At 40.3% G+C, this 26,580-nt stretch overlaps 1 protein-coding gene across 6 annotated transcripts in view; it reads left to right on the forward strand.

Moving 5' to 3' along the window:
• sema6e (sema domain, transmembrane domain (TM), and cytoplasmic domain, (semaphorin) 6E) overlaps window positions 1-26,580 on the forward strand; it is a 172,768-nt gene that overhangs the window by 72,250 nt on the left and 73,938 nt on the right. For all 6 annotated transcript variants that reach the window (XM_051956794.1, XM_051956795.1, XM_051956793.1 and 3 more), the window contains one exon: window positions 237-424. The gene's annotated coding sequence lies outside the window, so the exon portion shown is untranslated. The remainder of the gene's footprint in view (window positions 1-236; window positions 425-26,580) is intronic.

The raw sequence follows: 26,580 nt of genomic DNA on the forward strand, positions 1-26,580 counted from the left end.
GTCCTACTTACAGCCTCTCTGCTTGTGTTAGTTGTGATGTTATGACAGCACAGTGACTGAGAAGATTACACTGTGAGGACGTAGAGCTGCTCTCCGTGGAGGCTGCGTGGGTCAGTGGCCTCATTTAAGCAAAAAAAAACACGCAAACCCTTCAGATTCTTCAGCAGTGTGTTTGCAGTACAGCTGTTCCTACAGTGTCGTCCATTTTCATGTTTTTGTTCTGTTTGCTCTTACAGGAAGTTTGTTGAAGACGGAACGTTCTTAGAAGGTGAACCTCAAAGGGGCTTTTAACCCCCAACAGCCCATTTACCACTCCGGCTTCAAAACCCCTCCTCCTGCACACCCCTGCTGAGGTCATTTCCTGGGAGAAAGAGGAGGAGCACGGATTGGTGGATTGTCAGACGTGACAAAAACAGTTTGTAAGGTTAGATATGATTCCGACTTCCTCCATTCTACACACATTAAATGCTACCAATTTCAGCTATTTTGAGCTTTGACCTGCCATTTTTATTTTGTGGACCTGGTTGTGGATTGGGAAATGCACTATTCTCCTGCCATTTGTGTCTGAATCAAGCAATTGTTACAGTGACAGAAAAGCTCCATGTACTCCCCAGAAAAACACGTAAACAGACTGTGGGAAGTACATTTGCTTAAAGAACATTAAAACTTGGTTGCATTCCTTTGCATTCCTCAATTAAATATTTGACTTAATCTATCGGTTCATCTAATGGTTCTCCAGTATAACCTAAACACAGCATTTACAAAAGAACAGCATAATAGACTAACAATGTAGACACTTGAGGGTACATTCTTTTTTAGATATCTCTCAGATGCTCAACTACAGAAATTCCATACAGCTCTGTGGGTTGCTGATGAATGTAGGAAATAATGAAATATCTGTGTGCAATGATTTAATGTTCACACCTTGTGAGGCTCAGAATGGCCACAGTAATGAGAGGAAACGTCTGCCAATTAACAGCCCTCCCGTTATACCCATATCTGATTGTGTGAGCCAGTGCAGGTCGAGAGCTTTCAAGCACAGCTCAGCCTCAGACACACAGGTAGACAAATAAACATGTAGGAAGAGTTTAGAACGCTAACACATTGCTTTACTGGGCTTGGCAGCGGCTTTGTTCTGTTGAGCTCTTATTTTCGGTGATTTGACACTATGAATGTTCATGTTGGACTCTGGATCTCTTTATTTATGCCCCCTTTCAAAGCCGCTGTTGTGTGATCCCTCCTTTGGCTGGCTGTGCATACATGCAGCACGGGACCATTGTAGAGTATTGTGCACCAGTCAAAGTGAATAGGAGCCCACCACTTTTGCGTTGCACTCTGCTGACAGCAGGGAAACGATACATGATAGCTTGGTTAGAAGGTTGAGTGTATAGCAACGAGGTGTTAGTGCTGAACTGGATCACTGGCATCGAGGTGGCATGAGGGGCCCTGATGTGGACAGCCATTTTCTGGCTGTCATTACTGATGACACAAAGACGTATCAAAGGGGGTGAAATGGGACAGAATGGCAGTCAGTGTGGGTGCACAGGCGTGAAACATGATCAGACCGCCGAGCTGAATAGAGGTATTATCGTGCCAAAAATGTGAGGGAGATGGAGGCAGAAGCAGAGTGAGTGGCATTGCTTTCATATCTTGTCACCCACTCACTTGACAATGCAAACACTGTGTCCTTGTCGCTGTAAGTGAAGCATAGTTTGTTGCATAGTTTGGATGTATGAACATTTGTTCATGGCCCACATGCTTTAGAGGGGAAAACAAAAAAGATCTTTGTGTACCAAAGCAAAACACTGTGCCTCTAGCAAATCCTTAATTTGCACAACTCTAAAAGCAAATGCACTAACTTAAACTCTCAAACCTGCATGATGTGATTGATAGCCATAGACGGGTCCTTATTTTGCAACTGCATTGTATTAATTTCCAGTTTATTTTGATAACACATTAAAATTGTTGTACACCCCATCGCCCCTCTGCGGGACCATAGATCTACCTCCTGTCTTTTCAGCTACTAAATTAAAGAAAAGTTCTTCGAAATCAGTGCCACACTGAGAATACAGCTCTCTCAATTTCTTACTCATTTTCATTCTTTCTTTTTATGAGATTAAATTGTAAATTTTGGGATTTGCGAAGGTTTTTGCCTTCAAAAACTGGGGAAAAATGGCAGAGAAAGGGGACATATCACAAAGGTCCTGGTCCAGATTTAAACCTGGGGTGTAGCACGGATGTGGTTTGTACTTGAGTCACCAGGATGCCCCTCGGGTATGTTTCTTATCTTTGCCCTCTGATAAACTCCTGTTGACCTCTCTCGCTGCTTGCCCCATGGGCTTGAGTATTTGTCAGTGCCCTTATTTTCTCCTTCTTTCCCTTTCTTCTATGCTGTTTCCTGAGCCGTGCGCTTGTTCAATGTTAAATGAGGGCATGGCCACACTTGGTTTTGCTGTGACAAATTGGCACAGAGGAGGCAGATGGTGATGGGGAGGAGACTGGTTGTCATGCCATTTGCTGCAACGACATGAATTGATCTCCGTGCCGCAGAGCAAGCACACATGGTCCACTTGTGTAATCCTGACTTTGGTGACTCCACACACACACACACACACACACACACACACACACACACACACACACACACACACACACACACACACACACACACACACGTGCGAACTCTGATCCACATGCCACCCTACATCAGCCTTCCGTCCCCATTAGTATCAATGATGTGTGCAGCAGAGGCGTTCGCTAACTGTCAGAGGCTCTCCGCTTGGATCCGCTCAGAGAGGCGAAGGGGCGCTGAGGGATTTTGACAGAGAGACGGAGCTCAGACTAATGGTAGGCTGGTGGGACTCTGGGAGCAGCAACACACAGCCTACTCTCGACACACGGCATTGCAGATGTACTGTACATGCCAGCAGGATGTACATGTAAGCAGGCTGTTCCATTTACAGAGCAGCTGTCTTAACAATGTTTACTCACGAGGCTTTGGTGCAGCTTGACTAAAATCCTCATGGGTGTTTTTCATTGCAGCATGACTTCTGGTAAGATCATAGTTTGTCTGACAGGACTGGCATTGCTCATTAGGCTGTGTCCCAGGGATCTGAAAATGTTCCCCAATTGTGTTTTTATTTATTTATTTTTTACAGCTGTGTTGGGCAAAGAATTTAAAATACACTCATAATAACTTAAATCATATGGGGCTACATGCAGGAATAGTATCCCCTCTCACAGTAAGTTAAACTTTACTTGCTAATGTTGGCTCTCACCCTTTGACAGAAAGCTTCTCTGGTCGGGTAGATGAATGTGAGCATGCTGACCATTGCCTTAGTGTTGCACAGATATACACAGAAATGCAAAACAGTTTACCCAAGTTAAATAGCAGCACAGCATTTGCTTGATACATTGATCATTTTACCTAACTGGGTCTTGGACCTACTCTAAAACAGCATTGCACCGAAATGTCTGCCTAAAAAATTAGCAAGACCTGGATTTTAAATCTTGCATCAACTCTAAAGATAAACAAGAGCAAAACCATCATCAGTGAATTGTGTTTTACCTGTTCGTTGAAGGATTGTAATTATAATGTCCATCACGTGTGTGCAGGCCTTTTAATAAATCAAAATGGAAAATGACACTAACGCCCACACACTCCACTCCAAAGCCCCAAGACAGATTTTTTTATTTTTTATCACAGACTGTTTTTGGATCAGATACTCAGATCTTTGTCAAGTCAAAATATTTTCAAACTTTTAAAATTATTATTATTAGAAGTAAAATTTTAACTTGGATTATTTGTTTTAATCAGAAATGTTTAATAAAGTTGTGAAAATGACTGAACAGCAACATTCTGGTACTGAAAATTCAAATGCGGAACATCGTACTTACTGCCTTTTTACCATCTTCCCTTAAAATTTAGAAAAAATATAGCTCAATGAAAACACTGCTTACATGCAGCGCTGGTTAAAGTCATATTACATCTCAGTCTGACATTTTTTCTGAAGGAAAAACACTTGCCAGCTTTTGTTTACCATTCTGAGCAACTGGTTGCAGCTGACTTCTAAATAGCTAGCAACTAATTGTATCTCAGCTATGAACTCATACCAATTCCCAGCTACTCTTACAGTGGTCTCAGCCAAGCTTGCAAGGTTTGGCCAAAACATTTGTTATCATATCTTAATGTCCTTTGGGTGCCTCAATAAAGCACCACAGATGCTGGCAAATTAAAAATCAACATGGAAACATTAGTCTTGTGCAATTAGTCTATGAGTTTAAAGACATGATAGTTTTCTTTTGTAGCTAAATAAGTTACACGCATAAGTGAACGTTAAAAAGGAGAGCGCAGTCTGCATTTATCACTCCACTCTGAGTAAACCATTAAAAACATGCAGGTTTTCAAAGGAATGAGATTCGTTAATGGATCAGATTTTCTTTTCATTAAAAACCTGTGTTGAGTCTGTGGGTGGGAGAATGGGATAATTGCTGGCTTTAGTTCTCCTCACCTGGAACGTGACAGGATAACTTTCCCACGGTTGCTTAATATTCAGTGGACCTGCGAGCCCTAAGCAGGGGATATCGATCAGCAGATGTGATGTATTCCTTGCCTTCCTAACAGGCATCTGTTGAGCAAAGAGCAAAGTTCTTAAATGGTTGACTCCCTTTCAAGCAATAAAAAGAATTATGCTTTTCACAGATAACTATTTAAGCTAGTATTCACCAGTGATTTGATGAGCTTTACTATTGCAGAGAAATCCATATCGACTTTCTCCTGAAACATACCTCTCAGACTAATGTTTGGACTTCAAAGCAACTTTTTGCTGACTTTCATGTTTATCAATGGCTAATTATCCTCACATGGGAGAGCCAAAGTGATGCAACTTCTTGGGGCAAGCTCAACAAGCAAGCTTTGCAAAAAAAAGTACAATCCTCACACAGCATGCAGTGTTTTATGAGATGTCCACACGCTATTAGACACTCTGAGATGCTGGACAGGAGCCAGTTTGTTACACGAACACACACAAATGGATTTGTGTGTCCATGCTCAAGCACGGCCGACAAGCTGTGAAAAACAGCCCTCCGTTTGTGATAACAGCTCTTTCACTGTCAGCACAAACAATCTGCAGGCCTTATTCCCCATAACCAGGGCTAGTGTTCGCATTTGCCATATTCATACTGAAACAAAAAGCTTCCAGAACATGGAGTGCAAAAACAAATCTGCAGCTGAGTTAAAATAAATCATCCTCCTGTAATGGGAGAGAAGTTCCTCTAAAAGAGCATAACTGCTTCTACAATGTCAGCAAACATGGCTGCGGCCATCCTGCACACCACTCAGCCTAAACATCTCTGTCAGGAGCAAGTATCAGGTGTTTTGGATTAGTCCTTTACTTTAACCTCAGGCCTCACATCTCTAAGTAATTTCATCCCTGCGCTCTGGTTGAAAACATTTAGTGATTTTGAATAATGAGGCTGGGATTTCTCGAGTTTGAGGTGAAAGGCAGGAAGCCCTCCAAAGCTTGACTCCAGGCTGTTTATGATTACAATTCAAATGAGCAAAGGGTCAACAGCTTTTTTGTCTTAAACAACAAGTAAAGGTCATAAAATGGTGAGTTTTATTCTAGAGTTAGTCTGGAGTTGGGTTTAATTTATGATAATGTTCTGTGCTATTGAATAATGTTTACTTTGAGGGCAAAACCCAAATTAATTCAATTATAACAAAGTTCATACATTTGCCCATTAAATTTCTGTCACTTTCACCCTTCAGATAACTCCTATGCACATTAAAATTGATCTATTTGGACAGTTGGCTGGGGTCCAAGAGATCTGTTTGAGATGGAATAGGATCTGTTTTTTTTTTTTTTACCTCATGGCTGTTTGCACTTGTCATCCTGACACTGACTGACTACACATGCTTGCCAAAGTGAAATAGTGATTTTGAATTTCTTTATATATTTCTTTTTCTTTTAATTTTTTTCAGCCAAAATTGGTGCACTATTTATTCTGTCATGTAAAGCTTTGAATTATAGTAGAAAAGCAGTGGCTTCAGGTTATTTGCAACATGAGCAGTGTTTTTGTTCAAAAGATGTCTGAATATAGTTGCAGTTTAGTTACTAATTACTTTTTTGTGAAGGGTTTGTCCGCAACAGGGATTTAACCAGAGAGCACATTTGAGTGCAGCAGAAGGGGATAATTTGCTGAATGACAAACTAAGACTGCGAGTCATCTCACAGCGCTTTTTGTTCAAACAGAGACAGAGTTGTGTCATAGACAGTATCGGGATCTCATCCAGCTCAAATAGATCAGAGAGCCATACAGCTATGAACTGAACTTCATCTTATTATTTTCTTTACTTTGCAAAGCAGCAATAGATGTAGCAGTCTCAGACCTGGCTGCAGCCAAAAGACTTGGAGGCGAGCGGCTCAGGCAAGCCTCAAAGCCGTGTGTTTTTTAATGACAGAATGTGCTCCGTCATTGAGAAGACTGATTAAAACCCCTTTCTGTCACAGTCTGGGCGGCAGTAGCATATGGCCGAAGGGCTTAAGCGGAGAGAAAAGACATCTGCACAACCAAATCACTGGGACAGAAGCAAGGAAATGAAATCACAGAGATTAAAGTGAATCTGCCTCGTTCCTCTTCTGGAGAAATGCCTCATTTGTGAATACCACCAGTTTTTAGTGCGATATAGTGGAGCGCAGTTGTTTAAGCAGATTGTTTAACTACCATTTAAATTGTGTTATTTTCTGAGCATAGTCTTTCGACTGATTAAAGAATAAAATTAATTCAGAATGTACTTTGAAGATGCCCAGCTGTGGTTTGTGTACCGTGAGGGGATCGAGTGACCCTGTTGAGCTGTAGAGGCATTTTTGCTGGCATGGTTTGGATTCACATGTCCTCTTAAAGCGAAGGGTCACTACCAATAAATAGAAAGTTGTTCTGAGTGATCACCTTTATCCTATGTTGAAATGTTTCTATCCTGATGAGTAATATCCTTCAGGATGACAATCCTCCATCCACAGGCGTCACTTAATGGTTTGATGAGCATAACAACGATGTGAATCATATGCTATGGCCTTCACAGTCACAAGATTTCAACCCAGTTGAACACTTATGAAAAATCGTTGCCCCATGTGTTAGACAGCTTTCTGTGCAACCATGAGCAACACACCAAACAAGGGAATCTGTTTTTTGAAAGAACAATGCTCCATCTTTTCAGTGGAGTTCCAGAGACTTAGAGATTTTAATTTATCATTCATCTATATATTTGTAGGATTCTTTTTTCTTCAGGCATTTCAGCTTCATTTGTTTCTGCTTAAAGTAAATATGGATTTCTTCTGCAATTCCTTTAAAAACACATTTGTTTGCATTTTGGATGGCAGCCAGGCCACATGCGGTAAAGTTGAAGAATTCAGGGTACCAAAAAACCTCCACACAGTTGAACAGTGTACATTGAAGAGACTCAGTGTTTATAGGTCTTGGGTGTGTACTGTGATACTATGTCAAAGAGTCTCATAAGCAAACATTAAGACGATAAATCGCACATGTTTTTACTCACGCATGGTTCAGAGTTCAGGGAGAGTGCATTTTATTGCTCTCTGGCTTTTGTATGAAACTATTAGATATATTTCAGGGAACTGTTGCACATTTCTCATTCAACACAGAAGAGGTTTTTGTTTCCGAATGAAGCCGAGGTCTTGGTTGTTTGATAATATTTAACACCCATATTTTCTTTTGCACAAGCTATGGATATCCTATGCAGAGCAGGACATTAAGAGATGAGACTGCATCTCTGAATATGCAAATGCTGTCTCTAAATGCATCTTGAAAAGCATTTAAAACTCTGCTGCAGATAAATATGCCTCAAATCAAAAACAAATAAACCTATCAAACAAAGACACCATAGAAAATATAGTGTAAATATGTACTTGTTAGCACTAAACCTTCTCAAATAATGCAGATTTATTCCTTTGGTTCTGACGTACAACGTCCCTTTGGATATAGTCCGTTTTTTCATGTTTAAATCAGCATGTGCACATTTCCAGAAACTTTTAGTTGTCGGAGTCTATAAGTATTCCAGAGTTCCCCCTAGAACTGAAAACAATCTTTCTACCTGTCTTTTTGTTGATCTCTGTATATTCTTGCCAAATTTTTTTTATCTTCTTAGTTTGAATTTTTGTGTGCTTTCATCGCGCTAGATTTTGCAGCTCAGTCTCATCAATGTTCTTTTTTACTACTCATGATGATTTCAATTATCGAAACAGATATGTTTTTTTATGAGATTGTATGAGAGCTGTAAATTTTTGTGGCTCCCATACTGGTTCATCAGTATCTAGCACAATGTCTTAGAACAACATGGCACCTGCTCTACGAGGGCTTGTACATAATGAAAAATATGCAGCAATTGAGCATCAAGGTCATTGTGGCGGAGGATTTTCCAAGAGGGCTGAAAAGTCATCTAGAGAGTGAGCAAATAAGACCAGGTGGCTGACGAACTCAAGGAATAGTTTGACAAACCCTATCACCAGTGACAAATTAAAGTATCAGCGGCCGACCTATGTGGCATCGCATATCCTGTGTTGTTCCGTGATAAGCCGAGCCAGCAGAACACGGCTGTCTGCAGACCAGCCTGAGAGGGCTATGAGGACAGAGGTGCAGTAACAGGAGACCCCGACAGATGCTTGTCTCTGGGTATTGATTGGACCAGACGTCCAGACGACTGCTGCAGCCACTGACGCAGGCAGGCAAGCTGGGCTGGCGACTACCTCTCCCTCATTCCCCTGTGCAGCTGAAAGGAGCCGTTTTGAAAATGTGACATAACATACTGTCAGCCAACAGCAGCAGATTAAGGAATATGTTTCCTGGGTACATACATCCTTTTTGCTATCGCACATTTAAAGATACTGAGCAGCCTTTGTGTCAGTCTAAGACATGGGCAGCTTACAAATACATTGTCGCACAGTGCTTGTCACACAGCATGTGTTGGTGTTTTTCCCTGTAGAGGCTTTGTGTCACAAACCTCTTGGCAGCCATAGTTCACTGGAATACTGCACATATGTAACAGCTAAATGTGAAAAAACCTGACAAAGAAGCTGAAAGGATTTCTTGGTGTGGGTATTAGTTCAGTTTGGTTTGCTAGAAAGTAAGATTTATGATTACAGAGACAGGAAAAGTGGCTTGTCAGTAGCTATTGTCTTAAAACCCAAAGCTGGATGAGTAACTTATCTAAAATAGAGCAATGGTTGGGAACCAAGAATTAGGATTTGGAGAATCCTGCTAAGAGCACATTTCCAGTAAGGATTTGTTTTTTCAGTGCTGATGACCAATATTTGGGATATCTGATATATATTTGCTGTGAAAATACAAAACTTTGTATTATACTAAATTCCAACGCAAAAGTTAGTTGAATTCCCTTTGTGTATTGACGTTTTCTTAAATTTTTAAAGAACTTTTCAGCTTTTATCCTTCAGTATTGACAGACTATCACTTGTCAGATAGTTGTATGGGCAAAACATTGTTCTAAATCAGTGTGGTGACTACAGAAAGAAAGCGACAGCTGCATCAGAAGAAGCATTTTATTGATACATCATTTTTTTAAAAAAAAGACTATGCTAACTTTTACAAAAATTATGAATATTGGATTCAATACACAGTGAACCCCTAATTCATGCCTTTTTCTGTCTAAACCTCAAGAAAGCTTTTGATACAATCAATCATGATATCCTATCAAAGAAACTGGAATTATATGGAATCCGAGGTGTATCCGGGGACTGGATTAAAAGTTACTTAATAGGAAGGGTACAATATGTAAAAATCGGACAGTGTCAATCTGAACACCTTGGCATTGTTTGCGGTGTCCCCCAGGGGTCCGTTTTAGGACCAAAACTGTTCAACTTGTATATAAATGATATCTTCAATGTTTCTCAATCACTAAAACTAATTCTTTTTGCTGACGACACAAACATATTCTATAGCAGTAATGATTTTAAGGAACTAGTCCGTACTTTGAATAGGGAACTCAATGAAATTAAAAGATGGATGGATATAAATAAATTATCTCTAAATGTAAATAAAACTAAAGTGATGACCTTCGGAAACCTTTCAGCAAACTCAGAGTTGCGGATAAGTATTGATGGTATTGAGATTGAAAATGTTTGTGAAAATAAATTCCTAGGTGTCATAATTGATAACAAGCTATCTTGGAAAGCTCACATCCGACAAATAAAAACAAAAATTTCCAAATGCCTCTATATAATAAATAAAGTGAAACGATGTCTTGATGCGAATGCTCTACGTACCCTGTATTGCACTCTTGTACGCCCATACCTCACATATTGTGTGGAGGTATGGGGGAACACTTACCAGTGCACAATACATCCTTTAGTCATATTACAGAAAAGAGCTGTACAGATCATTCATAAGGCTGGTTTTCTTGAACATACCCACAATCTTTTTATCCAATCAAAGTTGCTAAAATTTAAAGATCTTGTAATATACAATACATTATTAATCTTATACAAAGCATTCAATAATTTTTTGCCACATAACGTACAACAGTTTTTCTGAATAAAAGAAACGGTTCATAATTTAAGAGGATTTGGAAACTTTATCATACCAAATGCTAAAAACACTTGTAAACGGTTTTGTGTGTCTGTATGTGGAGTGAAGCTGTGGAATAGCCTGGAAATTCAGCACAAGCAATGCCAAGGTATTCATAGTTTCAAACGACAATTTAAACATAAAGTCTGGTCACAGTATATTGAAAAAGGGTCTTGATTCTTTACCTGTATTATCAAGTGTGTCTTGTTGTTTCCTTACTGTCGTTGGTATATTGTCCATTGTTGACATACATGTGTGTGTATATATGGATATGTAGATGTATGCATGTATGTATGCTTATGTATGCATTATTCATACAATTACTACTCTAAATCCTGTGCCATACCTTTTGGTATGTATAATTCCTTACCATCGTTGGTATGAAACTGTTGTCGCTATTTAACTATTGTTGCTATTATCTATGGTTAATCTCACTAAGTTTTAATACTTGTCATGCGTTGCCTATTTAATGAATAACTTATGTTTATAGATAACTAGTTTATTTTGAATTCCTTGTCTTTATTTATAGGAAGTGAAAAATTTGAATTTAAGTAAAGGGGACGGGGGTGGGATTAAATAAGTTTTCTTCCTCCCACTCCCTTTCAGGCATCAGATCCTACTGTATGTAACACCTACTGTAGCTTTGTAGCTGCTGTATGGAAATAATTATATCTGTATGCATAAAATGCGATTCTACTGTATATACTTGCCTGAAATGAAATAATAAATACAAATACAAAATAAACTGAATACGAACGTGATGTTGATGTGTAGTGCAAACAGTATAGAAAGTCTTTGAAATAGTGGAATAGCCCAAGAAAATGCATAAGAACGATTTCATATAAAGCAGACACTAACATGATAGAGCTTTTACTGCAGTAATTTTCATGTAGTCATCTTCTTTTCTTTTTTTTTACAACAGAAGCGTGATGTTATGTGTTCAAATCTAGAAAAACAATGAAGTTATGTCATGTAGGGAAAAATAGGGAATACTTTAAATCTCATTTTACCAAAGAATGACTGATTGCTGACTAAATCTTCAGGTTTTTTTTTTCTTCTCTCAACTGTTTATTACTTAAAGAATTATGTCATAATAGGTACATTTGTGTCCTATGTGGACTCATTTTTTGAAAAGGTTTCATTTTGTCTCATTATCTGGTTAGGTTTAAACACCAAAACTACTTGGTTAGGTTTGAGAAGACATGTGTTGGCTTAGACTCTCACATTTTGAAGCTCCTCCTGCTTTTCTAAGTTTCCAGGATGACAGCTCCCTGCCCCATCTGGTATATGGTTTGTAGGCTGAAAGGGAGCAACAGAAGGAAAGCAGTACAATAAATCGCAAAGATTTGAGAAATGTATTTGAGATGTGTCACAAACAGACGTAGTGTGGGAGATAATTCCCCCAAAAACGTAATTGAGAATGCAGTTTAGCTGTAGAGGAATGTAACTTTTATGAGATGGGACTCGAACGGAAGACCTCTGACTATGGCTGCCAAAGGGTGCGATACATCATCTAAAATGCCTCTATGTATACAAGCGTTCCCATAGAAGCACACACTTTCTCTCTCTCCTGTACACAGACACATTCAGCCTCTTGTCAAGGCAGCCACAAGAGTAATGGCCCCAGGTCTCCTCCTGAACACAGACTAATGAGAATCTCAAATCCGACAAGCAGAGTGCATTTATCACGCACTCACACTTAATGACACCACCACCCAGGCTCAACAGCATGCTCACACCAGTATCTAGCCCCTTTATGGATGGCCCCGTTTGTCCCTTCGCTTTCCTATTATTATAGCTGCTTGGTCAAACTTAGTGGAAGGCTGAAGAGAGAGGAGTGGAAGAGGAGGAGGAGGTGGGGAAGAAGAGTCAGACTCGGTGGTAAATCTGCTGGCAAAAGAGGAGCCTTTGTTTTTTCTTTTTCCTCTGTTCCATGTCTTGCTGTCCATCTTTTTCCCCCTGCCCACTTAGTGTGAATTTATCTGTTCTCAAATTCTTTTATTCTCTTTTTGCCTGGTTCACTTATGTCTCTAAAAACCTAAAGTGCAGATGAGTGGAACACTTGAGGAATGGTGAAGGAATCCACAGATGAATACTACATGCACTGCTTTGATCTAGTATTATGAAGTGTTTTTTATTTTTTTGGGAGGTGTGATATGGAGCTTTGGACAAAGAATCTTGATTTGAGAAATGTAGGAATTGTCTGTAAAGGTAACATGGATTTTTTTTTTTTTAATGATTAAGCATCTGGTAGTGGATATTTTTCAGGGACTCCAAACAGCTGAGCATTGCAGGCAAAAGTCTTGTTTTTGAACACCCTGATATAATCCTGTGTCACAAACTGAAGCTGTGATCACTCATGTCAAGCTAGAAGGAATGATATCCTAAATACAATGCCTGTATGATCTTATGTGTATATTCTATTGATCTTTATGTTGCAAGGAGGGAAGGATGATTTGAACCTAATTAGGTGGGCTTCTAAGCAGGCCCTGCCGCCTCTAATGACTGTTGGGGATTTAGACAAAGATAAGCGCTTATCCTCCTTAAGTGCTGGAAAGGCTGCATTATCTAAACTGAGATCCTGGCCATGCTTTAACACACAACTCAGACACACTAGACAATTGTAGGGACACAACTTGCTCGCAATCTGACTTAGCAAAGGCTGTTTTGATGGTAAAGGTTTCTTATTGTCAGCTTGAACACTGGACGACAGCAACTGATGACTCTGATGCTACCTAAAGAGTGGAATTAGATCTGATTGATGGCAGCCAGGCCTTTTTCGGGAGGTTCATCTAACAATAATGTACTGTGTTAACACAGCAGATAGGTTGGCCTCAGTGAGGCTAGAAGACAGAGACTTGCCACTTAAAGATTCCTGAATAGAAATCTATGGGAGAATTTCAAATATGTCCTGCCTTTCTCTTCAAAAAGACAATAGTCTACTTTGTAACAGCCAAACTGGGAAGCATCCAGCTCATCTCCTTGCCCTGATACAAGCTTCATATTGTGAAACTCTGCACATGCAATTTGAAAAGAATCACATTGTTTGGAACAAAGTCATCAAACTTCTCAAGTGTGTTTTTATAATTGGATCTGAAATCTGACCATTTTGTACATGCAGTTTTTGTTATGTCCCAGTGACAACTCAATTTGCAGTTATGGGTCTCTCCCCATTCATTTAGATAAGAACCCAATCTTGTTAGCTTAAAATTGCTGCCCAGGGATGTTACCAATATGGCTGCTAAGTGACAAGACTTGCTTTTAAGAATTTTGGTTGCTTTTTCCAAGCCGCTCCGTAAAAATATTTCACATAACTGATATTTTCAAATTGTATGAAATCATTTTATTTGGGGCAGCTTAAAAAGTTATAAAATGGAGGGTGCAGGCAGTGTCAACTTACCATCAGCACTTAAAGATCCACAAACAAATACATCAACACTATATATTTATGCAGCTAATTAGGCCATGTGTAGTGCTAATTCTGTTACAAAAGATTTCTCTAGTTGCCCTCACAGATTTTCTTCTTGCTAAACTACTTGGGCAGAAACAGAGTTTCGTCATTCACTATGCAACTACGCAAATGCTACTACCGAAGCCGCAAAAGGGACGTCAGTTGGATGGTACTTTATAAATTGTGTTGCAGCTTTAAAAAGTTTCTTTGTGAAAAATCCCATTAAACCCAACAAAGCACTGAAGACTGCTTTATTTCTTCTGCTAAGAGATCAATACTTTAACAAATTATTTTGTATATGTAACTTACTTTGACAGTAGGCTTTGATTCTTAAAAAGCTTCTCTGGTGAAGATACAGGTTTTACTTTGTATTGTGTGTGCTGAAAATTCTCCACTGTTCATACATAGTTCTGACTCGTATAACAAAGTAGCTCCGAATGATCAACAGAGCACTATTCCAGCATGTCACGTGCATGCTCATGCTTGTGCACAGAGGAGTGGTAAAAGAATAGGGAGGGGAGATGTGTTGCAAAGGGAGCAGTGGAAGCAGGGAGGATGACAAATGTGGTACATGTTAGCCATCTTAATATGCTAAGTAGCTAAATATCAACAGTCTTGTGCAGAATCTAATCTAATCTCTCTTTAATTATTGCCAGTGGAAAATTGCAGGGAGTCATCCAGCAAGGACGGAGACTAGGACCGGTCAGTTTTGTCCTGTTATGTGTCATAGATCATCATATAATTTTCCCATTTGACTACTGTAACTAATTATTAAAGTAATTCAGTGCTGTTGATAATTTGGTACTGATGCAGGACCTACCAGGCTGAAACTGAGTGGTGGAATTGATTATCTGATTCCAGACCAGTGAGCTGTGAGACACTGTCATTCCTCCCACCTCCTTCTCTTCCTCCTCCTCCTCCTCCTCATTGAGATTTCTGTCTTTCCACTGTCACTGTTCATGTCCCATTTCTTTGTTTGATGTCTCTGCTCCTACTGCTTTCCTTCTATGTTCCAAGATACTACTGGAGTCTTTGATGAGGTGAAAGGAGCCACACTGCTCCTTGGTGCAGCTTGCCCATGGCCATCACTATTGTTGGGAAAGACGGAGTTGTTACAGCCATAAAATGAGATAAACTGAGCTTGAAAGCTTCTGGGTCTTTCAGTATGTGTTTAGATGATATCATCAGTGTGAGACAGCGGTAATAAAAGTGAGGTCAGCTGCCACCGTGGGCTACTGCCCTGAAAGGTAGCACTGGCCTGATAAGACGACTGTCTCTTTTCATCTCTTCTTTTTAGGCTTTGGTGTGTGATGAAACTGACACGTGGATGTCGAGATTGAGTGGAAAAGGCGTCTAATAATTGGATGCATGCTCAGTGTACAGGGAATGTTTGTCCCAAAGACAATGATAAAGTGTTTAATCTTCCCAGGAACAGCGAACCACACAGGCATGATGATGCCATTATCTCAGTGAGGCACTCTCGCCAAGAAGCTTCACTCCTATCCTTGATTTATATTTCCCTTCATCAGCATCGACCACTCAGATTGCAAAAATCATTCATTTATAAAAGAAGGGTTCGCTGCTTTTGTTCTTGCTTAACTGAAATTCACCAAATGTACTTTTGTCACACATTCTCTTGCTGGCTCTTCTCTCAACTCTCCTTATAATCGTGTTGGGGTAATGTGACAGCGATGGATCTTCTCGGTGACGGCTGCGATAGCCTCTGCTAACAAGGGATGAAGGCAGTGGAAAAATCTTCACAGCTATTTATCTTCCTTTGATCAATTCTCAACTACTCTGCCGTCCTGTGTTTTATCTTTTCAGTAGAAATCTCAGCTTAGGCACGCTTGAAGCTGTGACCTCTTCTTTTGTTAAGACTAACAGAAATAAGCAGGAGGCCTCCTCATTGCATCATAGTGAAATGGAGTTTCTCACTGTGTGAAAGCAGCATTGATTGGTGCAGAAAACTAGGTAACTGATATCTTTTATTTGAATGAGCCAAACTTTAGAGATATGCCACTCATAATTTACTTTTTATCAAGAGAGAATAAAAATTCTGGTAGGTAATTCATGCAGGATGTCTTTCAAAATAGGAAGCGCAGAGTTTGAAATGCAAACGGTGCAGCAAACTAATTGGTACCACAGGGGAGATAGAGATCAAAGAGCCTCTGCGTTAATAGAGAACTCGCACTCTCTTTTTGTCCGCCTCTGAGTTAATGGACACAAAGCCACCGTGAAGTCCTCCACAGTGGTGGTCTTCAGCTTAAGCATCGTCAGCAACAGTAAAAATAAAAAAATATGTTTCCACTCAATTTATCAGCATTTATAAGCTCTCATTGAGACCCATCAAATTACAGTGATTTTTTCTATCCCCCCCATCTGTTGTTGAAGAGCTGTGACTCTGAGGGCTCTTCTGTTCACTTGTACTGTATTTATATCTGTCAGACCACTGCTGCGTACCACATGGGGATCTTTTTTTATTTGTTTTTTTTTGTTCCCTTGTATTGTGAGCCTTTTCGTGCCTTGTTGCCTTATTTGATGAGTTAGCTTTTTTCCCGCAGTGCCAATGTCTGTTTAAAAGCCCTCTTATACATCATACTGTTTTTTTTTTATTTTATTTTTATTGCTTTAGCAGTGAAGCTGTGGCAGATAACAGCATCACAAGCAAGATGAGCTTTCAACCCACTCTTTGTATATTGCCATTTGGACAACAAAATGTCTAATTCTTGTTGTCGTTTTGGCTAGTCGAGTACATGTCTGCTTATATATGAGGCTTTTCTTTTGTTTCCCGGGATTTATTTTGAGTGTTTTCTGCCTCCTGCACTGACAGCAGAATCAGGGTCTGCCAAGCCGAGCCTCGGGAAAACCCTATACGCATTGGGATCAAAGTATTAATTGGTTTTACTGATATAACCTTGAACACGTAAATAAATGTGTTAGCACAATCACAAATCAAATCGGCTCTAAGGACTGCAGACAAACCTCTTAGCTTTGTGTCCATCCCTTCCCATGAGTTTGTTTCTGCACCACAGGGATTGCACAGGGACCAACAAATATCACCTAAGCCTTTAAACACCCACTTTTTTTACTCCGAGCTCAAACTGACAGTAGTCTGTTAGATTTAGTTTGGTCTGAAAGCACATCTCCTGGCAGTATTAAACCTTTCTGTTTCCCATCTTTGTCACCATAATTTATTAAAACATTATTTTAGCATATTTTAAGACTGCCTGGTCTGTTGTCTGTTATTTCCAACTAACTTGTGCCTCTCTTTATGCCCTTGTAGAAGGTCAGCATGTCCAGCTGAATCATGACAGGCTCAGGCAGCACGATAGAATGTAAAACGTTCTGGGACAGGAGATTATATCTGCTCTATATTCACATTTATATCAGCATTTTCCTTTATTGGTTTAGTATCGGAGCAGACAACACTGTCCAGCATCAGAACATAGGTTTTGTATTTCCATGATGTGCATATTGATAAATCAGTCTACAGGGGATGTGACAATCATGTAGCTTTTAAGACGGTGCCGGGGAAACACACAGTTGTGCACATCGCCCCTCGCTGATGTTATGCAGATTTTGGCTGCTTTCATTTTTCACGAGGCTTAGTGATGCATTGCCTGAGATTATTTTTATTTTTAAAACACAGTTGTGTGAAGTAAACATCTTTACCGGTATATAAAATACCACAGTTGACCTTAGTTCAGTTATTCCCTTTGCAATTCCAGTCTGAAAAGTTTGGATACTCAAACACTTACTCACCCACCTCTAAACGTTCCCAAGGGACAGTCCTCTCGTCGATACGTTGGCTGACTTGAGCTGCTAGGTCAGACTGGAGTCCCTGAAATAGAAAGGTAAAAATGGAAATGCACAAAATACAGAAAACAACAACACTTAGCCTGCTTTTCCCTTCTGCTCTGCATTTTGCATCAGTAGCCTCGGGGGGTATCCAATTATGACGCCCTTGAGGGAATGACAGTGCTTGGATTTCTGTCAATACAGGGTTCAGGTAGTGTTTCTCAATAACATTCTGAATTATTGATGACAGAGAGATTGAAAGGAGAATCAGGTAGTTAACATTCACGTTTTTATATAAAGAGGAGAACTGAGGGAGATGGGAGAGCACGATTGCTGCCTGGCATATTTTAAACTGATCTGTTTGATTAGGTGACCCTGGGGTGAGGCTCCTTTTAAGCCATAAGGACCACTGAAGATTGAAGGTGGATCCTGACTGACAGGGAGCACAGGATGGTTGGGAGAATTATAGGCCCCTCTGAAGAAGAATGTAAATAATTAACAGGAGGCAGATGAATAAAGAGGATTTCACTAGTGCAAACCTGATCCCTCTTTCACACATAGCCCTTTGGGCTTTTTTTTTCCCGCCCATTGCAAATACACATGAAGACGATGGATGATGCCTGCAGCAGTTTTGCAGATCGATCAGAGAACCGTCTCACTGTCTGAGTCCTGCATAGATCCCTCTGTGTGAAGTCTGGCCAACTTGCTGTCTGTAGAAAGAAGTCCTGGGAGCAGGCTTGACTGGAGGCGATGCTACTTTTCCCTCTGAGTGATGCCCATGTACTAAGCAGTTGAGGTTATCCATTCTGGATGCTGAACGAGACACCAGTATCTGCATCCGTGCTCTCACAGCTGACAGTGTTAAAGTGAAAAGTTGAAATGGTTTCCAGACCTTTTGTTGTCTCTTGCTGTCATCTTGGTTTTACTTTGATATCAATTCTCTAAAGATCTGCCATGGGAGCTCAAGTATAAACCACACTCTAATCTGTGGGGATTCTTCGATGAGGACAGAGCCGAGTTGTCTGACATGGGGTGACAATCAATGGCCTCTGCGACAGGACTACCCGTCACTTGTCTGAACTCTGTGGGCACTGAGGTTAAAGCAGTGCTCCTCTGGGAACACACTGAGTGGCATTGATGGCAAGGAAGGTCCCAACCTCCCCTGACAGACACATCTCATCCTGGATGCCATCTTGCCCTCTCTCTGCCATGGCACAGAGCAGACACTGTGAGAATGAGACTACATTATACTGACACCAGGCAGTTGACATACTAATCCAAGAACTAAAGGACTACAGGGACCATTGATTTTCTATTCTTGGTAAAATGCGAGAAGCCAGCCATCACTCGTCTTCGACCAGGGATGCTAATGGACTTTTTAAAATGTTGCCACAGTGATCCCCTGGAGCCATTCTGTTTTTGCCGCTGCAGGGCCTTTGTAATGCACCGAAATCCCCAGCTCCGTTTTCTGACATGTTTGTATTCAACAGCCCAGCTTAGATGTCTCCGCTGAGCCAAGTGTTTATACACAGCGTCTGCCTGGTCAGCGACAGGTAACACTAGAAATCTAAACTCTGGCATCTGATTTAAGAATAAAAGTAGCATTACAAACATCTAGCGTATACATACACAAGAAGTAGTTTTTGTACTTAGTACATACAGAAAAGCGTCACTTTTTTTTTTTTTTAATCTGAGGTCCCTTAAGTTATAAAGGTCTACTATTGAACTCATCATTTCAGTGTACTCACCATTAAAAAAAACACAGCTGGCTAGAAGGCACAAGTCTTCATAAAAACAGATAGTGCTTTTAAAGGAAATAATTGGAGTGAGATTGTAAATACTCTAGAATGAACTCACCAGTAACACCCCTCTGAAAACTAGCCCAGGGAATCCACCTCGATCTCCTGTGGGGGTTGTCCTCTCAATTATTGTTCATGTCTCCTTGATCCCAATTCCAATTTGCCATGATGACGTCTACGTGGTTAGCCACTGGAAATGTAATTAGCAAAGTTTCTCCTACCTGGAAGGGTCAAGTACAGACTTGAAATCACCGTCAGGTAAAGGAGAAAATATTCACGATCAGTATTCACTAACTGCATTACATATATGTGAACCTTTGGGAAATTTGTTTTTTCACATCATCCGTTATGGTTGAATGTCAGTTATGGCTGTGTGTGGAGAGCGAAGTCCAATAAGTTGAGGATGTGAGTGATGGAGAAAAACAACTCTGTCCAGATGGTGATGAGCTGTGTGATTTGTGTCATGGGACTGCAGTGAGATTGGTGTTCTGATGAACCCTCCAAAAGGAGTTTGGGGAGGGACAATATATCTCAGGACTCAACAATGAGATGTTTGTCTCACCACGCACCATTTATATCATGTGCTGTTTTTCCTCCCGTCACATTAAAATTCCCATGTGGTTGTTTTGACACAAACGTCATCAGGCGAAAGCCATACTGGTTCTAGCAAAGAAAAGAAAATCAGACAACTTGACACCCAGACATTATTCCTTAAAGCCCCCCTCACATCAAGTTTTTACCTTTTTATTATGCCCATCTGGTTTTTATTATGTGCTGGAAGCCGTCATGAGTGGAAAAAGGAGTCAACACCACAGCTGAGCATTCCTACCTTTATACTGCAAGCATATTCATGACAGTCTCAAAAACATGGATTCTGGCTTGTATGCAACAAATCTCAGGAATTACTCCTGTTTACTTTTGGGGGCAGACTTTCTTTATACCTATTCTTATTCAGAATTACTTTCTGCCTCAAACATGTATGACTGTATTAGTCTAGCTAATGAGTTCTGCTTGGTAAACTGGCATTCATGTGCACTTTAACATGTTCAGAGCCACAAATGCAATACCTTGGACATTGTTGCATACCACGCACACACTTCGTGTTAACTGCCCTTCCACATTGCAGCAGCTTCCTCCAAAAGGACAATGTGTGCCACCACACTTCAAAACCTGCTCAGGAATGGCTTGAGGAGCACAACCGAAGGCCTTGAGGATTGTCAGCTTCCAAAATTCCCAGATCACGTTCTGATTGAGCTTCGATGAGATGCACAAGAACTAGCCTGTATCACGAAGGCCTCACTCCACAAACCACAGAACCCAAAATATTTGCTTCTTGTGTCAATATGCCAGAAACCACAGGATACCCCCCAAAGTCCTGTGCCCATACCCCGAAGGGACGGAGCAGTTTTGGAGGCACAAAGGGGACCAACACAACATTAAGCAGCTGGATGAGTTGTGACAGATCGGTTTATATGGTTACTTTTAAAGGTATGTGCTGCTGCATTCATTGTTACAATGCATTATTGCATGGGTATGTGGCACCACAGACACACTGGAAACTGGTGTATCTCAACATACCACAAGCTCATTCTAAATGATCACCTCTTGCACATCTGACAATCATCTGCTGTCTCTGTCACTTTAATACATTTTAAAGCTTAAGTAGTGTGTCCTCAAACATACCTTGCAGTTTGATTTGTCATCTGGTCCCCATATTCATAGTGTTATTATAGCACCCAGAATGAAAGCCTGTTTTGTAATGGCCTGCTGAGAGCAGAGGCTAATGTGGCTAATTGTGTCTGAAATTATCGAGGAGTCTGGGGATCTGCTCGCTCATTATACTATCCATTGTGTACCACAAATGTGTCAGAGTGGAGGGTGGTGTGGCTTAAAAAAATTCTAGAGCCAAGGGGCTCAGAGATATCCAAGTGCGCAGAGGTGAGAGGTATACTCTATTCTGTAGCTTTCAAAGGCGATTGGATTAGCCTCCCTACCACTGAAGCACTGGTGAGGTCAGGGAATATCAGAGGGCAATTCTGCATCAGGATTATGCTCCAATGTTCAACTGTGTGCAGCAGGTGTTGGCAGAAAATAGACATCCCAAGAGTTGACAGGTGCATACAGGGGAATGCAGTTGATTGAGGATAAAATTAGAATTTAGATTTTAAGTGTGACTTTTTATGGGCCTGTTATCCTTCGCCAAGTGGGGACTGTGGAACGTAAAAATTTACTTGCGGGAGTTTATGTATGAATTTAAATGTCTCCATGGCCTCATCCATGCCAGCCAATAAAGCCTAAGATCTCTTATTATTTCAGTCTCATTTCTGCATTAACTCAATAAAAGGCCCAAATTCTGTGACTACATCTTATCAGTCCACAGACACTGCTGGCTAATCCAAATGAATGTCAGATAATCAATGGAATGCCCCAGCGTCCCAGAAACCCCTATCCTCCAAAGACACCCAACTGCCAATGTCTCTCAGATGGCTTAACAAGTCCAGTTCATTAAAAACAAAATGATCCGAGCCCTCCTGTCCAAACCCTAGAACACAGAGAGCAAACATGGGATAGGATAAGCAGTGGCTTATTTTCCTTCGACAGCTGTCAGCTCATCAGCCAGCCGCTCCCTCCTCAGACTGCATAGAAAGTCATTAACTGATTAGACTTTGTATTAGGTTAAAATTAAAGTTCAGAATTCCAGAGGGATGGATATGTTCGTGTTGACACTTTGACGTGGTAGGTAAACATGAGAGCTTATCGTCAGTAACATTTTGCTGCAGTTATTTGTGTCAAATAGGACAGGCGGCCATTTTACCAAACCTTATGACAAAACGTGTAGCGAAATAAAAGCTGTGTTGTAACAAGGCTACGTGAATTAGGATTTGGTGTCCAATAGCATGGTGTAATTTTGTTGCAAATGTCAAATTGATGACTTGTTTAATAGATTACCTTAGTGCATAAAAACATATTTTTCCTTCACAACCTTTATCAAAATTTCTTGCATGGATTCATTTTATAATAAAATTGTGTTGAACTTTCACAGCCAAAAATTTCATCATGGCATGTTTTTTTTTAGTCCATATTGATAATGTATCATGACCTATTAATAATAAAGGTTTAGTTTTATTTTATGCATCTTATTTTGAGTTTCCCACTTCATTCACACAGGTAGTAATTTAAAAGTATAAAGGAATGTTCTAACCTCAATACACAAATAGAATTGGCTTTGATGTATGCAAGTGACCTCACAGTAATAAGGTGCGATAAATATGTAAATGTTAAGGGACATTTGGTGCGTAGAGATGAACGGAGGGCAACCAGAGCATAACTTCTACTGCACTGAGGTTCAGGTTCAGGAGGCTGGCTGGGACCAGATGTCACCACACAGTGACCCCACACTGGCTTCTGTGTTCAAGGGCTTTTGTTTTTGCAGTTCATAAAGCACCTTATAATGCATCCAAATAAATAAAACAAAGAATCAGATGGAGTACTCTGTGCCAGATTTCAATACATTGCATATTTACTTTATGTCCCATGTTAGCACATAAACCACAGCTAAACAACTTGAACTTAAAAAAAAAAGGAAAGATGTGTCAATGTGTAGCATGCTTAACAAACCACAGCACACAAGGGGGCAGAAATATTTTGTATTTATTAATGCTAGTGCAAGACTTGAACTTTATCGGTCCGCAACATTTGTTGATGTTTGCTTCCTTCTAACCCTAAGATGTAGTTTAGGAGCTTATACATTTCTAGCCCTAAAATGGAGTATATTTTCCTATGGCCACCATGTTAGTATTTGGAGGGAAAGTCAGTCATGTTGGAAATGTCAAGGTGACAGATCAGATTCTGTCGCAGCATTTGCCTTTAACTGACAGCTCATTAATTTGTTTTTACACCATTGTAGACCTCTATTCTTGCTCAGCCAACTCCCTTTTTGACTGATTCCCCTCTGGAAAATGGCCATGACAGTTCAGACTAACCGGTTTTACAGCAACTGGCAGCCAAAGGAGGTTGTTTTTGTTTACTGTAGTGTGTCGGTGATGATGTGTGCCCATGTGTGGCTGGGACGCTGCTTGCTGATGCACTTTTCTCAGTGTTGTGATGAAAAGGCAGTTGTTTTACATCTTGAATTTGGCCTCAAGACAAACCTCTCCTCTTTCCACCTGTCATTGTGCAGTTCCTCAAGCTAACTTTTTAAAGCACCGTGGTCTGCAGATTGTGTCTAGCACCAGGACAATGATGAAGTCCTCTACAGACTGCATGGTCTGTGTCTCTTGGCTTGTAGTAAAGGTGTTACCCTGACTTTCAGAGTATGATGGGTCTTGCATAAGCTCTTGTATTCTCTATGGTTGTCTTGCTTTGCATGCATCATCATCACACTCTGCTGGCTGCCTTCCTTTAGATAAGTAGGTTGTCAATAAAGGATCTCTGTCTTCCTTCCTCACAAGGATATAGTGTTTTCCTGGATCTGCTGCTTATGTTTTTGGGTGGCTGGCTGTGCATATTCATTAAGTGAAGAGGTAAATTACTTATGTACTTCTTTTGACGTTTGGACTGGTGATTAACACCAAAGTTAAGACTAAAGTTCTGCTCTGAAGGTGTTTGACTTTCTAAGGGAGTTTTCTAATGGATTTGTCTTTTGGAGTAGTACCACTATAATGCAAAGTGTTTGTTGAAATAACTGTCCTCCCTGGCAAGAAAAAAATGCATCCAAATCATTGCAGATGAGACTAATCCATCAGGTATAATGCCCTCATACTGCCTAAGGCTGTTGTAATTCACAAAGTAAACACAAGCAGACACTCGCCCACTCCCGTCGATTTATGGCGTTGTGATCATCGCTTGACCTCATTGCTAAATGCAGCTTTCTCCCCTGCATTTAAATGAAGCAGACTATTATCAATATTGATGAGAGTTCATGTCTCTATTGACTTAATTTTCTGCTCCCACTTAAAACCATGTGGCCCAAGTCTCACTGCCAAGTGACACAGTACATAAACTTGGGAAGGCTTGTAAGAACCCCTGCGGAGGACACATTGCCCTTAATAAATTGGCGGGAAGCGCAGGTCATCACAGTTTGAAGTCGGTTTCAACAAATCCCTCTTCCATCCATCTGTTACTATCTCTTTCCTCAAATATCAAACAGATGTGGAAATTAACATTCATGCATAATCTCAGCCTTGTGCACAATGTCTCGAGCTGTTAATTATTCCCACACAGACATTCCACTTCAACTTCTAGTGAAACTTTTTTTAGAAGGACTATTCTCAGAGCTCTTTTGTTAATTTATTAAAATGGAAATATGTAACTTTGAATTTAAGTAGGTGGATGAGGTTGCAACATCACTGCATGATGACCTGTCATCACTGTTTTTTGTTTGTTTCGTTTTGCGTTTCTTTGAGATCATTGTCAGGTATTCTCTGCGGTATTCGAACATTTCATTTTGACTTTTATGTTGGCAGAGTTTGATTTTAGTGACAGCGCCCTTTGTCCACCTGCTGAGTTGCTCCTGTAATTATGCAAAACAAATTCTTCTGTCTGTGTCTGATAGTAACACAATGAATGAATAATTTGCTGTTCACCTGCCAACTTTTTTAATACTGCAAATGTATGTATTTGGCACCAGGTGTTCAGAGCCACAAATGCAATAACTATATTATATAACTGCACTGACAAATGTGAAGAGAGTCTTTCATATTGTCCCACGTCCCCGCTTTGTGTGTTTTGCTTCAGATCTAGTTGTGGATAAAAGAAACTGGCTCCATATAGAAAAAAAACAAATATAGAAGATTCTCTAGCTTTGACAGTTCTGTGAGTGTTGTGCAGCCTTAACTTTACTCTTTGCTAGTTTTTAAAATTACGTTCACCTTTTAAATTATTATTTTTTGCATCTTTGTTTCATGTTTATGCTGTCACTGTCACTCTAAAAAAATTTAATATTTTAGCATTGTAGCTTAAAGTGTCCTTTTGTCTCCATTATTGGTACTTTGTCTTTTCCTGAAATTCTAAACTGATTATTATGTTGAGTCATGGAGAGCTGCAGCCAGCCCCAGCTTGCATTGAGTGAACAGGTGCACTTTCATAGGGCAAACATATACGGACCAAGAGCCACATTCACACAAGTACACATTCAATGTCTGGATTTTTCAGTTTATCTAATTACTATTTCTTGGGAATGAAGCCTTGTGGTGTTTCAGGCAGACATGGAAGTCATTAGGTAGCCCTCTGGTCATGTATGTCCATGACTGATCTCTCACAATAAGGTAAAACATGTAATCCTGCTGGTGCTTCATTTAGTCTCCACACAGCAGGACTGAGCTCTGCATCCTTTGCTGCTACGCTGCTGCAGGCTTTCAGAATGTCCCACTGCTTTCATATCCTGCTCCTCCTCTATTTGCACTTAGTTCAACGTTAAATTCATGTTGTGCCGTTGGAGATGGTGTGTTTCACTCGTCTTCATATTTGTTAAACCTCAATAAGCATCCTGTGAGGAGACAGTTTGCATGGAAACTCATTTATCTCATACGGGTTGCTCCCACAGTTGTTTTTGAAGATAATATTGAAACACACAAATCCTCTAACCTGTCTAATTAAAATTGCCATCAGGATCTGGTGTCATGGCAGAGTGTACAGGGTGTTTTTCTGGTGTAGACAAAGTTTTAATTGCATCACCTGTGAAAGACATTGGTGAGCAATAAATGTGGCAGGTGTCCTGGTGGTCTAGGCCCCAGGAGCCTCCCTCCTCTCCTGACTGCTTCTCTTCTCATCTCTGGTTCTCTCTGACTCTGTCTACCTCTTTTTTATGTGTGTTTGCACTGTTGCTTCTCAGTGGTTTAGCAGATTCTCAATCACATTGCCGCATTGACACAAAGCATTGCATGCTAATAAGAACTTTAGCTGCTACTGTTAAACTTTCCTGCTGTCATTCTT

This window comes from Acanthochromis polyacanthus, chromosome 12 (genome assembly GCF_021347895.1).
Source record: "Acanthochromis polyacanthus isolate Apoly-LR-REF ecotype Palm Island chromosome 12, KAUST_Apoly_ChrSc, whole genome shotgun sequence".
Classification (NCBI taxonomy): domain Eukaryota; kingdom Metazoa; phylum Chordata; class Actinopteri; family Pomacentridae; genus Acanthochromis; species Acanthochromis polyacanthus.